The following is a 13,245-nucleotide window of genomic DNA, read 5'->3' as shown; positions in this document are numbered from 1 at the left end:
GGGGTGGCAGAGGTAAGAGCAGAAGGAATGGGGGTTTGTGTGAGTCATAGTAAGATGACACCTGAGTTTCCCGAGTTGTGGGGTCCCTGTCAGGTCTCAGGATGTGGATGTGCTGACTCCACACTGCATTTGCATGCTGGTGGGAGACCCACGATGTCAGGACTGGGCGCACAGTGGCTTCCGCTCCTTGGTCCCCAGGCAGACTTGAGTGTTGTCTTCCTTTTTTTTTTTTTTTTTGAGACAGAGCCTCAAGCTGTCACCCTGGGTAGAGTGCTGTGACATCACAGCTCACAACAACCTCTGACTCCTGGGCTCAAGTGATTCTCCTGCCTCCGTCTCCCAAGTAGCTGGGACTGGTTCCAGGAATTTTATTCACTGGCCCTAAGTCGAACATTGTGCCAGTTCCGGCCAGACAAAGGTGACCAAGAACAACTTCATTTCTTGCTTCCCTGGAGCCTATAGCCACCTATAGCTGGTGACAGACACCAACCGGAGAGTCCCAGTAGCCTGAGGGTGCCCAGAGGAAGACACTGCCAGAGTTCTCATGGGCAGCTCCAGCTGAGGGAGCAGCAGCCCAGGCAGAAGGAATGCGGTGGGGTGCAGGCCGGCCAGGCTGTGACTTGGGGTGGGGAAGTGGGTGGGACCCTCCTTCAGGGGGACTTTCTGAAGGGTGCTGGCCAGGAGGGGTGGGTGATCAGGCGAGTCTCAGAAATCTTGCTTTGACTGGTCAGTCAGGAAGCAACTGTGGTTAGTAGAGCAAGGCGGGAGAGTTGGCATGAGAGAAATAAGGAAGATACAACACTAATTACAGTAAATAAATCAGATTGTGTCATATCATCACTATTGCCACGGCGCAGACACTCAGTAAAAGTTAGTTATTATTTGCAGTAGAACTACTGAGTTTTGGTGGGGAAAAACCCTGAGTTTGATTTTGGTTATGTTGGGGGGCGGGCATTTCCGAGTCATCAGAGAAGTGGAGGCTGTAATAATTAGATAATTTGGGTGTGTTTATTTCCTAATCTTTCCAAGCTATCCACTGTAAAAGCGTGTTTGCTCTACAGTCCCAGCCTTGTCACTGAGCAGCCACATGTCCCTGAGGAATGCTGGCCTCTGGAGCGGAGCCTCTGGCACCTCCTGTGCAGTGTGGGGATGGTGGCGGCATCTCCTGGACAGCTTTGTTTGGGGGTCAGATCACTGAAGAGGGATCCATTATTGTTATCACCTTTCCTCTTCATCCACCATAGACTGGGGAGGAGGCATAAAGTGCTCAGAGTTTGCCAATTACAGGTTTGTGCATTTCCGCCTTCAGAGGGGTTCTCCCGCTGTCTGTGTCAGTAACTTCCTCTCCTCTTCCCCTTGGGCTCCCCTTGTGTTCCTGTCCTGTCTCTGTCCTCTGTCTTCACCACACTGATTTCTGTCCTCTGTCTCCACCACCCTGATTTCTGTCCTGTGACTCCCGTCCCCACAACCACGGTGGATTCTCCTTGGAAACGTGTGTTGACTCTGGGCATTTCTAAGTAACTCAGCTGCTGAGGTTGGTGAGTTTTGGGATTAAAATGTCGCCGAGGCCTTAATGTAAAATGGCAACAGCTGGTAATAATGAGAGGCACAATAAGAGCCTCTCCACAGGGCTGCTGTGGTGCGTATCAGCTTCCCGTGGTGTCGGGCGCATTGGTCAGTGATAACTTTTGGAAATTTGTATGACTCAGCAGTCTTTCCTTGGCACCAGATGAGAGCAGTCCTTGCGTGCAGGAATGAATCATGTAATAGCAAAGATAATTCTTCCAAATAACAAACATCTCTTTCCATTATTCCAAAGACAAACATTGGTGGTGGTGTCACGGGGGGTTTTCATAACCATTTGTGGACTCTTGACTGGTCTTTTCCAAAAACAAATGTGGTGTCTATGTCTGTATTTTAGATACTTTCCCCCTCATTGCTTTATACTTCCGAAGTACAGAATTTCCAGTACAGGTCTAAATATCAGCTCACGCTGCAGAAGTTTAAAAGGATAGTTTTTAAGGGTTTTTGCTTCTAAGGGTTCTTGGGCCAGCTTCTCTTTTTCTGGATTCACTTTTCTTGTTAGTGAAATGTTCGCGTGAACCACGATAATCTCCAAGTGCTCTTCCTCTGCCTACTTTCAGATGGACCCGGTCAAGGTGTCTTTGATTGCAGACTGTGGAAATACTCCCAGAGTGTATAGTAAGCAAAACTGACTTCTTGTAGATCAGACCCACACCTTAAGGGACCCCATAATGAACTTTAAAAAAAATTTTAGGGCAGCGCCTGTGGCTCAGTGAGTAGGGCGCCGGCCCCATATGCCAAGGGTGGCGGGTTCAAACCCAGCCCCGGCCAAACTGCAACAAAAAAATAGCTGGGCGTTGTGGCGGGCGCCTGTAGTCCCAGCTGCTCGGGAGGCTGAGGCAAGAATCGCTGAAGCCCAGGAGTTGGAGGTTGCTGTGAGCTGTGTGAGGCCACGGCACTCTACCGAGGGCCATAAAGTGAGACTCTGTCTCTACAAAAAAAAAAAAAAAAAAAAAATTTTAACTATTCTTCTGCCATGTGTCATTAACGTAGGCAGGAAGTCTTTTGGGAGGTGAATACTCATCTATTTGTTAGAACAGGGCCCAGCTCTGCTGCCGAGCCAGGAGGGGTCATCAGTCGTGATCCTGCATCAAGCAGGCCTCATACTGACCTCTTTTAGAGCATCTGTTTGGAAGCACTCTTGTGTCCAGTTTTACAAAAGGGCACTTCTCCGGCAACCCGGACCATAGTCCTCAGTGATGCCATCACCCTTACCTATCTGAGCTTTCTGAGGTTGAGCTTTTTCCCCTTTGGAAGAACTGGGACTAGGGTCCCCTAGCAGAATGAATGTTTACAGGCCATCATATCACTTTCAGCTCCTATAGTCAACATATAAAGGTTCAGTTAAGCAAAACGATAAGCTCTAGAGACCTGCTGTACAACTTTGTACTTGTAGGCAGAGGAAGTGTACAACAATATATTGTACACTTTAAAAATTTAGTAAGAGGGTAGATCTCACGTTAAGTGTTCTTAGTGTAATAAAACTTAAAAAAAGAAAAACCACACACACAAATCTCCCTGAACTGAAATGGCTACAACAACAATTTTTTATTCTGAATCAAATGCCAAATAGTAGGCAGGTCTTGGGACTGGTAGCATTAGTCTGTGACCTTGGACTAAGTTAAGGACAGTTAGGGGATGATCACACCAGGTGGATTAAGTTTTGGGTATGAACAAAGATATTGAGACCTGCCTTGTATCATTTCAATGTGGGGTACGTTCTTTTCTCCCAAGGCCCCAAAGGTAGTGATTTTTCAACTGGTGTGCTATGAGAAGGATCTCAGTTGTGCCACAAAAAATTTTAAAGATCATTAATTAAATCTTTTTTTTTTTTTTTTTTTGAGACAGTCTCACTGTGTTTGCCTTCAGTAGAGTGTTGTGGCGTCACAGCTCACAGCAACCTCAAACTCTTGGGCTTAAGCGATTCTCTTGCCTCAGCCTCCCGAGGAGCTGGGACTACCGGCACCCGCCACAACGCCCGGCTGTTTTTTGTGGTTGCAGTTGTCATTGTTGTTCAGCTGGCCCGGGGTGGGTTTGAACCTGCCAGCGTCAGTGTATGTGGCTGGCTCTGTAACCAGTGTGCTGTGGGCACCAAGCATAATTAAATCATTTTCAAAAGAAATTCAAAGCACAGGAAGTATATTCTTTACTTTTTTTTTTTTTAATTTATCGATGTAATTTAAGTGTGCCGTGGAAGGTTCAAGTATACTGTGAGATAAAAAAGGTTGAAAAGCACTTGGCCTTAAGGAGTCCTGGAATAATTGAAAAGAGAAGGAGCAGCCTGGGAAGAGGAAGGTGATGAGGAGCCCAAGGTGGCAGTGCCCATCTGTCCTCACCTGGAGCTTGAGCTGAAAGGGAAGCAGGTGGAAGGAGCAAGGGCCCTGGGATTGAGCAAACTTGTTTTGAATCTCGGTTCAGCCTCTCACAGGCTCTGTGACTGTGGGCAGTTCCTGAACTTGATTCTTCTTTTTGCTGACCAGCAAGGTACAAAGAGTTGACTCACTATATTTAAGTATCTACTAGTGTGGCCACCAGAAGGTCATAGCTGTTGTCATTACGAATAATGTTTTGGGCACTCTGGAAAGGATGTAATTACTTGATCTTGATTCTGTGCCAGGACCTGTACGAAGATGCTTTTGTTTAATCTGAACAAGTATCTGAGGTGGTGGTATTCCTGTCTGACAGGTTAAGAAACTGGTGTGTTTGGTGGGCTGGGGGGTTAAGTGACTCTTGTGAAAGTTTCATTAGAACTGGTTGGGACTGATCACTGGCAATCCCAAGTGCCAGCTGACTAGATATCTATTCTTTCAGGACTTAAAAATTGTAATAGTTGTGGCCTCTTTCTGATGTAAATTGTAGTAAATTTTTTTAGAAAAATAGCAATGTATAAAAAAGAAAACAAATATTATCTTAATCCTACTACCTAAACAAGACATGTATTTAGGAGTATTCTCTCTGGCCTTTTATTAATGTTTTGGTGGATATTTATCTGCACATAGATAACGTTTTTATATGTTAATACCTGTGGGTGACAGTTCCTCATCGCAGAGCAGTTGGGACCCTGGGCTTCCCAAGTTCATACTCCAGCTCTGCCCCTCAATAGACACATGATCTGAGTTCCTGGACCTCACTGTGTCTCAGTCCCCTTATCTGTAAAATAGGATCCATTATAGAAGCTGTCTTACAGGCGTGTTGTAAGGACCGGATGAGTCAACACATGTGAAGTGCCCAGGGTGATGCCAGGTGCGCAAGAAACCCTATGTCAGGGTAGGGTAGGGGTAACTATTTCAAGTTGATATTCCTCATCCAAAAATCTGAAATCCAAGATGTCTCAAATCTAAAACCTTTTGAGCACCAACATGATACTCAAAGGGTGTGCTCATGGGAGCATTTCAGATTTTCAGATTTAAGATGCTCATCTGGTAAGTATAATGCAAATATTTTAAATCTGAAAAAAAGCCAATTCAAAACACTTTTTATTTTTTTTTTTAGTATTTTTTTTTTTGTAAAGACAGAGTTTCACTTTCTGGCCCTTGGTAGAGTGCCGTGGCCTCACACAGCTCACAGCAACCTCCAACTCCTGGGCTTAAGCGATTCTCTTGCCTCAGCCTCCCGAGTAGCTGGGACTACAGGCGCCCGCCACAACGCCCGGCTATTTTTTGGTTGCAGTTTGGCCGGGACCAGATTTGAACCTGCCAGCCTCGGTATATGGGGCCGGTGCCTTACCGACTGAGCCACAGGCGCCGCCCAACTTTTTTTTTTGGCCAGGGCCGGGTTTGAACCCACCACCTCCGGCATATGGGACCGGCGCCCTCAAAACACTTTTAGTCCTAAGCATTTTAGATAAGGGATAGTCAGCTTGTATTATAATTGCCATTTTCATTATGAATCTGATTTCCACTGTTTCATACTATTTCATTGCATGGATATACCATGGTCGCCTTGAAACCTGATTTCTTTTCATTATCTTGAATGCACTGGTGGGCAGCGTAGAGATGAGGTCCAATTCAGTGTCCCGTTTCCTTTAAGACAGAGGCGGGATGTTCAGAGTCATCTCTGTTCCTCATCTTCATTCCAGACTGTGACTCACATCTTGTCAGGCCAGTGCGCTTTCTGCCTGTCATCACAATTTCCCAGCATGGAGACCTCATTTCATTCTTGTGGTCCCGGTTCCAACTTTGCAAAGTGTGACCTTTCTGGCCTGCTTCAGAGCGACACTAGGGCACTTTGTGCATACCAGCTTTACGGAGACTCCAAGGTCAGGAGTTTTTGTGGCAGCAGAACTGCTGGGGGTTCTGAAAATAAGACCACTGGCCAGCTGCTGGGGTCAGAGGGAAGCCAGGTGGGAGAAGTCAGGAGGGGGCATTCTAGGGCCGTGTCCCGGTGTTCCTCTCGCCCTTCAGCCTGCAAATAATTGCTCTTAACCCATCATCTCCTCCAGTGCCCAGGTAGCTCCAGGAGAGGTCATTCTCCTACCCTGCCCAGAAGATGTGACCCAGAACCTAGAAGGTGACAGGTGTGTCAGACCTGTCCTGTCAGGAGAGGAGGAGCACAGATGGCCAGAGAGGCCTCAGGGTGGGAATGTTAACTGTCCTGGTAAAGGGAGACATAGGGAAAGTAAATAGCCAAGTTGGCGGAATCCATGTGAGACACAGGTAGGTGAGGTCTTTTGGATGTGAGCAAGGCTGGTGATTGGCAGTGAAAACAGTCTCCCCCAAGGATATGTGTTGGCAAGGTGACAGCTTGTTCCAAACTAGGCAGTAAAGTTTGGTCTGGTCACCAGGCAGCTTCTAATGTCAGTCATCTACAGTTGAATGGGAAAAAACCCAACAGCATTTATCATAGGTAGGTAATGGTGAAACACCACACCTTTCTCTGGTCCAGATTGTCAAAACTGTGGTGAGGTAATTCGTGGACCAGAGAAGAAGCAGTTTGGGAGTTTTTACCCCAGGCTTTGTGGACTAAGGCACTTAACCAGAGAGGGAAGTTATGTTATTTTCCACCTGTAAACATTCTTCAACTTGGGGTAACAAAGGAAGAAAAATATTAAAGGCTCACCTGAAAGGGCACTCCTGCACCCTGCCAGCTCCCTCTCTCCTCCCACACTGAGAGCTTGTTAGAATGCGGGAAGTGAGGGTGTGATAGTTTAGAGAGCAACGTGGAACCTTCTAATTCTTACACCTAAAATAAACTTTGCTCTTACTGCCGTTACTTGCAGAGAGCTTAGGTAGTGCTTACACATCAGTACGGCGTTACGTCCTGGGGAGGCACCTCTGGGCTGGGCTGTGTCCTCCGCGCACTCCTGCTCTTGGTCCGGCATCCCTTGGCCATGTCTGTGCAACTAACCATTTGGCTGGATTGCTGCATCCACAAAATGCTCCTAAGAAGGGACGGAAAAAAAAAAAGGATGAGGTTCCTCCAGCTTCCTTGTAGGTAACTCTGGGTTCCCTTAAAGATTAGGGGGGCCGGTGCTGCCCAATGTCTTCTGTCCAGGCCAAGTTATAAATGCATCTATATATATTTTTTCCCTCTTTAAAACAAAGCAACAGCAACTACAAAATCTGTCTCCTTTGAAGGGTGATAGAGCTTATCTCAGTGACAGCTGGGATAGGCAGGGTGCCTCCCGGGGGACCCACTGTAGTCCGGCAGTTGTCATTTTTTGGGCAGTGGGGTTCCAATTTCATTCACTAAGTTGAGTAGTCTCAACTTTTTTTTTTTTTGTGACTTTTGGCCGGGGCTGGGTTTGAACCCACCACCTGCGGCATATGGGACTGGCGCCCTACTCCTTGAGCCACAGGCGCCGCCCGGGGGTTCCAATTTCAGAAAACACACTTAGCGTTAGAATTTTTTGTCTGAGGGCAGCGTCTGTGGCTCAGTGAGTAGGGCGCCGGCCCCATATGCCGAGGGTGGCGGGTTCAAACCCAGCCCGGCCAAACTGCAACAACAACAACAAAAATAGCCGGTGTTGTGGCGGGCGCCTGTAGTCCCAGCTGCTCGGGAAGCTGAGGCAAGAGAATCGCATAAGCCCGAGAGTTAGAGGTTGCTGTGAGCTGTGTGACGCCACGGCACTCTACCCGAGGGTGGTACAGTGAGACTCTGTCTCTACAAAAAAAAAAAAAGAATTTTTTGTCTGGAAAATAAGGTGAAGCCTGGTTCTTACACAGTACAACCCCCCCCAGAGTAAAGTTGACAAAATCCAATTGGTAGATGGATTATAGACTTTTAAAAGATCGAGAAATACCATAATAAAAATTTAGAGCTCAGAAAATAACCTATAAAAGGAGAAAAATATTAAATCTCCCTGCCCTCCCCTAAACCACTATTAACATTTTCATATGTCATTTCTTTCCAGGACTTGAGCATTTTTTACTCAGTTATTATTAATTATTTTTTTTTTTTTTGGAGACAGTCTCACTCTGGTTAGAGTGCTGTGACACCTTCATAGCTCACAGCAACCTCAAACATCAGTCTCTTAGGCTCAAGCAATTCTCTTGTTTCAGCACCCCGAGTAGCTGGAAGGACAGGTGTCCATCACTATGCCTGGCTAATTTTTGTTAATTTTCAGTACAGATGGGGTGTTGCTCTTGCTCAATCTGGTCTTGAACTCCTTAACTCAGAGACTCCTTAACTCTCATCCTCCCAGAGTGCTGGAATTACAAATATGAGCCACCACGCCTAGCCAATTGATACTAAATGTTCATGTCCAGTTTTGCTAATTAAACATAAAGTAAGTGTTTTCCCCATGTTTTTATTACTCTCTGCAAACACGGTAATGGTTATGGACTATTCAGTCATTTCCCCCTATTGGGGGAGATTAGTTCCGATTTTTCTTCAGTACAGCAGTAGGTGTTTTAGTTCATCGGCTGAAGTGATTTCTTTAGATTCCTAGAAGGTTGTGAACATTTTCAATCTTTTGACAAATACTTGGCAAGCACTTTCTAAGAGAGTTGTACCCATTCACCTTTTCACCAGATTGTTTCTCTAGCCTGTGATTACTGTACCTTTTATGTAATTCACAATCTTCTACCCGTTTTCTGCTCCTGAACGGCTCATTGTCCCATTATTCATTTTAACTTTTGCCCATTTGTTTTCACTGTAATTGTGTACTTCTAGGAACTAATATCTTGTCCAGGTGCTAGCTTGCTCGCTTTCTCTTTCTTTCTTTTCTTTCTTTCTTAAGATATCTAGTTGCAATTTATTTAGTTATTTTATTTTATTTGAGACAAGAGTCTCATTTTGTTGCCCTCAGTAGAGTGCTGTAGCGTCACAGCTCACAGCAACCTCCAGCTCTTGGGCTTACGCGATTCTCCTGCCTCAGCCTCCCGAGTAGCTGGGACTACAGGTGCCCGCCACAATGCCCAGCTATTTTTTTGTTGCAGTTTGGCCAGGGCCGGGTTTGAATCCACCACCCTTGTATATGGGGCTGGCACCCTACTCACTGAGCCACAGGCGCTGCCCTCGTCCAGGTAGCTTTCAAGTTTTGGTTGAAAGAGAGTAAAATGTTCTGAATTTTCCTGCACACAGTGGATCCTGAACTTTGTAAAGTGCCTGGGTGCCTCGGCTGGCGCTGTCTTCCTTTGCCACTTGTCTTTGAAGCGAGCCTAGCAGTGTAGCCCGAGCCTCAGAAATGCCCTTTCAGGGAGGTACCTGTGGCTCAGTGGGTAGGGCGCCAGCCCCATATACCAAGGGTGGTGGGTTTGAACCCGACTCTGGCCAAACTGCAACAAAAAATAGCCAGGCGTTGTGGTGGGCGCCTGTAGTCCCAGCTCCTTGGGAAGCTGAGGCAAGAGAATTGCCTAAGCTCAGGAGTTGGAGGTTGCTGTGAGCTGTGACGCCATAGCACTCTACCAAGGGCGATAAAGTGAGACTCTGTCTCTTAAAAAAAAAAAAAAAAGAAATACCCTTTCAGGGCCAGTGCTTTTCCTGTGCCCTGCACAGATGGGAACTGACTTTTTTTTTTTTTTTAATTAAATCATAGCTGTGTACATTAATGCAATCATGGGGAACTGACCTTTTTGACCTGACTCCCTCCCCTAATCTGATGAGCCTCTCTGGGAAGGCTATTTGTCAGGTGATTGCAATAGACCACCAGCTTGGCCAGGCATGGTGGCTCATGCCTGTAATCCTCCCAGCACTCTGGAAGGCCCTGGCTGGAGGATCCATCGAGCCCAGGAGTTCAAGACCAGCCTGAGCAAGAGCAAGATTCCGTCTCTACTAAAAATACAAAACATAAGCCAGGCGTTGGGGTGGGCACTTGTAGTCCCAGCTACTCAGGAGACTGAAGCAGGATTGCTTGAACCCAGGAGTTTGAGGTTGCTGTGAGCTATGACAGCACAGTACCCTAGCCAAGGCAACAGAGTGAGACCATTTCAAAAAAAAAAAGAAGTTCTGTACCTTAAAAATTATTTTTCCTCCAAATTAGGAACTGTTTTGCAAAATTGCTTTCTAGGTATCTTCTCTGACTTTGATCTACTCCTGGGAATCACTTCTTTTGGCCCCAGGATTGGCTTCTTTGAGTCAGTCTGAAGTATGAGGTGTGGAGTGAATGAGAACCAGGTCTGGGAAGATGGCAGTGCCCTCAGCAGCCAGCGTGCAGTTATATGCATGACCTAGTCTGGGTTTAGGCATATTGTGTTTTCTCTAAATAATCCGTTTGTGTTCATCATTGGTTTTCAGTAAAGGTTTGTTTGTATGGGAAATGTTTTAGTTGTTTTAAGAGGGACCCACGTGGTTTTAGATCAGATTCAAGCCAGAGCTGCCACGTGGGAGGCAACAGCAACTGGGTGTCTGTGACACCTCGACTTTGTGCTGGGAGTTGGGGGGGGCAAGCCCAGCAGGACACGCAGACTTCAGCAGAGTGGGGTTGAGGCCGGTTACACATCTGCCCCCCTTTCCTGTGGGAGCCACTTTTGGCAAGTTCTTCAGTGATAAAAATCTGAAGAAAGGCTTTTTCCTGGGATGTGTGGGGCATCGGTGGGGGTCTGTGAACCCATCACGTTTTTCATCCAGACTTCTGTGTGTGTGTACACTTCTCTGAGGAGAGGGTTCGTGGAGGGCTTTTGCATCTTTACGCCTTCCCTTCGCTGCCTCCACGCGTTCGCCAGGCAGCCTTGCCCAGTGACCTGCCCTCTCTGCACCTCAGTTTCCTCATTTGTGTAGTACCTGATACAGTACCTGACAGACTGATGGCACTCAGTGTCACGTCAAAGGTATTATTTGAGCTTTGGCTTATGTTGGTTTTTTAAGGCAGCTATAGAGCAGAAACTTAGCTAAGACAGTTGGTATTAATGTGATTATTTTATACAATATCATACTATTTTATTTATAGGAAATGAAGAGCGAGACCGTATCTCTACAAAAAATAGAAAAACTAGCTGGGTGTGGTGCTGTGCACCTGTTGTCCCAGCTACTAGGGAGGCTGAGGCAGGAGGGTTGCCTGAGCCCAGGCGTTTTGAGAGTTCGAGGTTGCAATCAGCTATGATGATTCCAGCCCAGGCAACAGAGCAAGACTTTGTCTCAAAAACAGAAAGGATTTCTGAAAGTCTTTTTTTTTTTTTTTTTTTGAGACAGAGCCTCAAGCTGTCACCCTGGGTAGAGTGCCATGGCGTCACAGCTCACAGCAACCTCCAACTCCTGGGCGCAAGCTAGTCTCCTGCCTCCGCCTCCCAAGTAGCTGCGACTACAGGCGCCCGCCACAACGCCCAGCTATTTTTTGGTTGCAGCCGTCATTGTTGTTTGGCGGGCCCGGGCTGGATTCAAACCCACCAGCTCGGATGTATGTGGCTGGTGCCTTAGCTGATTGAGCCACAGGTGCCAAACCTGAAAGTCTTTTTTTTTTTTTCTTTTTTTTTGTGGTTTTTGGCCAGGGCTAGGTTTTAACCCGCCACCTCCTGCATATAGGACTGGCGCCCTACTCCTTGAGCCACAGGCGCCGCCCCTGAAAGTCTTTTTATAAAAGTAAGAAATAAGAAGTGATTATTGTAGAAAAGGGTGTAATGAAGTTTTTTTGGAGAAGAAAAGATAAGAAATCAAAACAGTGCTAGACATCTGTGTGTTTTCTTTCACCTTAGATGCTGATAGAATGAATGCAAGAACTGAGACGTCTTTCAGTGTAGCTGGTGCAGAGGCAGCTTCCTTTACACAGAGGAGCTGTATTTTTACAACGGGTAGTAGGCAGCCAAACTGAAGCCAGGAGCAATGAAACTTCCCCCAAAACAAACCAGAGTCCGGGATTCTAGAGTGCCTGTGGCATATTTACAGGAAACCAGCAAGGAACGCTTTCCAAGGTGAAGAGCTTTTTGGTGATTTTTGAGGATCCTGTGTTTTTTTAATCCTTCAAAGCAGCTGGGCTGCTACAGAGCTACATTTAGGGTTTCCTTTTGCCCCCCTCTCTATGAGGACTTTCCTGGAGTAAGTGCAAGTGGGAGAAAGTTGCTTAATATCCAGTAAACCGTTGACTCACACAGACCCTGAAGCTTGCAAGAGCGTGGCATAGGTGGCAGCTGGAGCTTAGTACAGGGGGGGTGTTGCCTGATTTAAATATAAAAGGACTTTTTATTACAGAAAATTTCAAGCATATAATAAGCCCCCCATTTATCTGTCTGCATCTTCAACAGTTATCCTCCTCCTTGGCCAATCTTACCTTGTCTGAACCCGCTCACTCCACCCTCCCCCAGCTTGAATTAGTTTTGAATCAGACTGTTAGGTTTAATTGTCATGAGTAATCTAGGTCTCTCCATTCTGAGAACCTAATTCTAACACTGTACCAAAGTAGTAAGTGCTGGCTTTTTTTTTTTTTTTTTTTAATTTAAAAATTTTTTTTTTTTTTTTTTTTTTGTAGTTTTTGGCTGGGGCTAGGTTTGAACCTGCCACCTCCGGCATATGGGACCGGCGCCCTACTCCTTGAGCCACAGGCGCCGCCCACCTTAAAAATTTCTTTAGAGCTGGGCGTGGTGGGCCATGCCTGTTAATCCTGACACTTTGAGAGCTGAGGCAGGACCATCACTTGAGGCCAGGAATTCAAGACCAACCTGGGCAACATAGTGAGACCCTGTTTCTACAAAAAAGTACCTGGGTGTGGTGGCATGCAACCAGTCTCAGCTACTTTAGAGGCTAAGGTGCCATTATCTACGGTAGGGCCAGTGCACTCCAGCCTCAGTGACAGAGCAAGACCCTCTTTTTTTTTTTTTTTTTTGAGACAAGAGTCTCACTATGTCACCCTCAGTAGGTGCTCTGGCGTCACAGCTCACAGCAACTTCAAACTCTTGGGCTTAAGCGATTCTCTTGCTTCAGCTTCCAAAGTAGCTGGGCCTACAGGCACCTGCCATAACACCCGGCTATAAGACCCCGTCTCTTAAAAACAAGAAGTTCTGTAGCTTTTTTGTGTGATTACAGAAATAACATAGGCCCATTATAACTGGAAATCACACAAAGTTTAAAGATAATAAAGCTCTCAATGATTCCATGATCTGGAGCTTCCCACCAACCACGACCTCTTCTTTCTTTTTTCTTTTTTTTTTTTGGAGATGCGTTCTTGCTATATTGCTCACTCATGTCTCAAACTCCTGGCCTCAGCCAAGGTATGGACCACCACAGCTGGCCCACTGTGATGACTTTGGAGGGCCCCTGTGGATACCTCTCTTGAGCTGCTGTTTTTACTTT

General features: G+C 46.3%; 1 protein-coding gene across 2 annotated transcripts in view; it reads left to right on the top strand.

Moving 5' to 3' along the window:
* CAPZB (capping actin protein of muscle Z-line subunit beta) overlaps window positions 1-13,245 on the top strand; it is a 143,116-nt gene that overhangs the window by 32,986 nt on the left and 96,885 nt on the right. The gene's annotated exons all lie outside the window — the stretch shown is intronic.

Source organism: Nycticebus coucang, chromosome 22 (assembly GCF_027406575.1).
Source record: "Nycticebus coucang isolate mNycCou1 chromosome 22, mNycCou1.pri, whole genome shotgun sequence".
In the NCBI taxonomy this organism is placed as follows: domain Eukaryota; kingdom Metazoa; phylum Chordata; class Mammalia; order Primates; family Lorisidae; genus Nycticebus; species Nycticebus coucang.
This window is presented reverse-complemented; position numbering and strand designations above follow the sequence as displayed.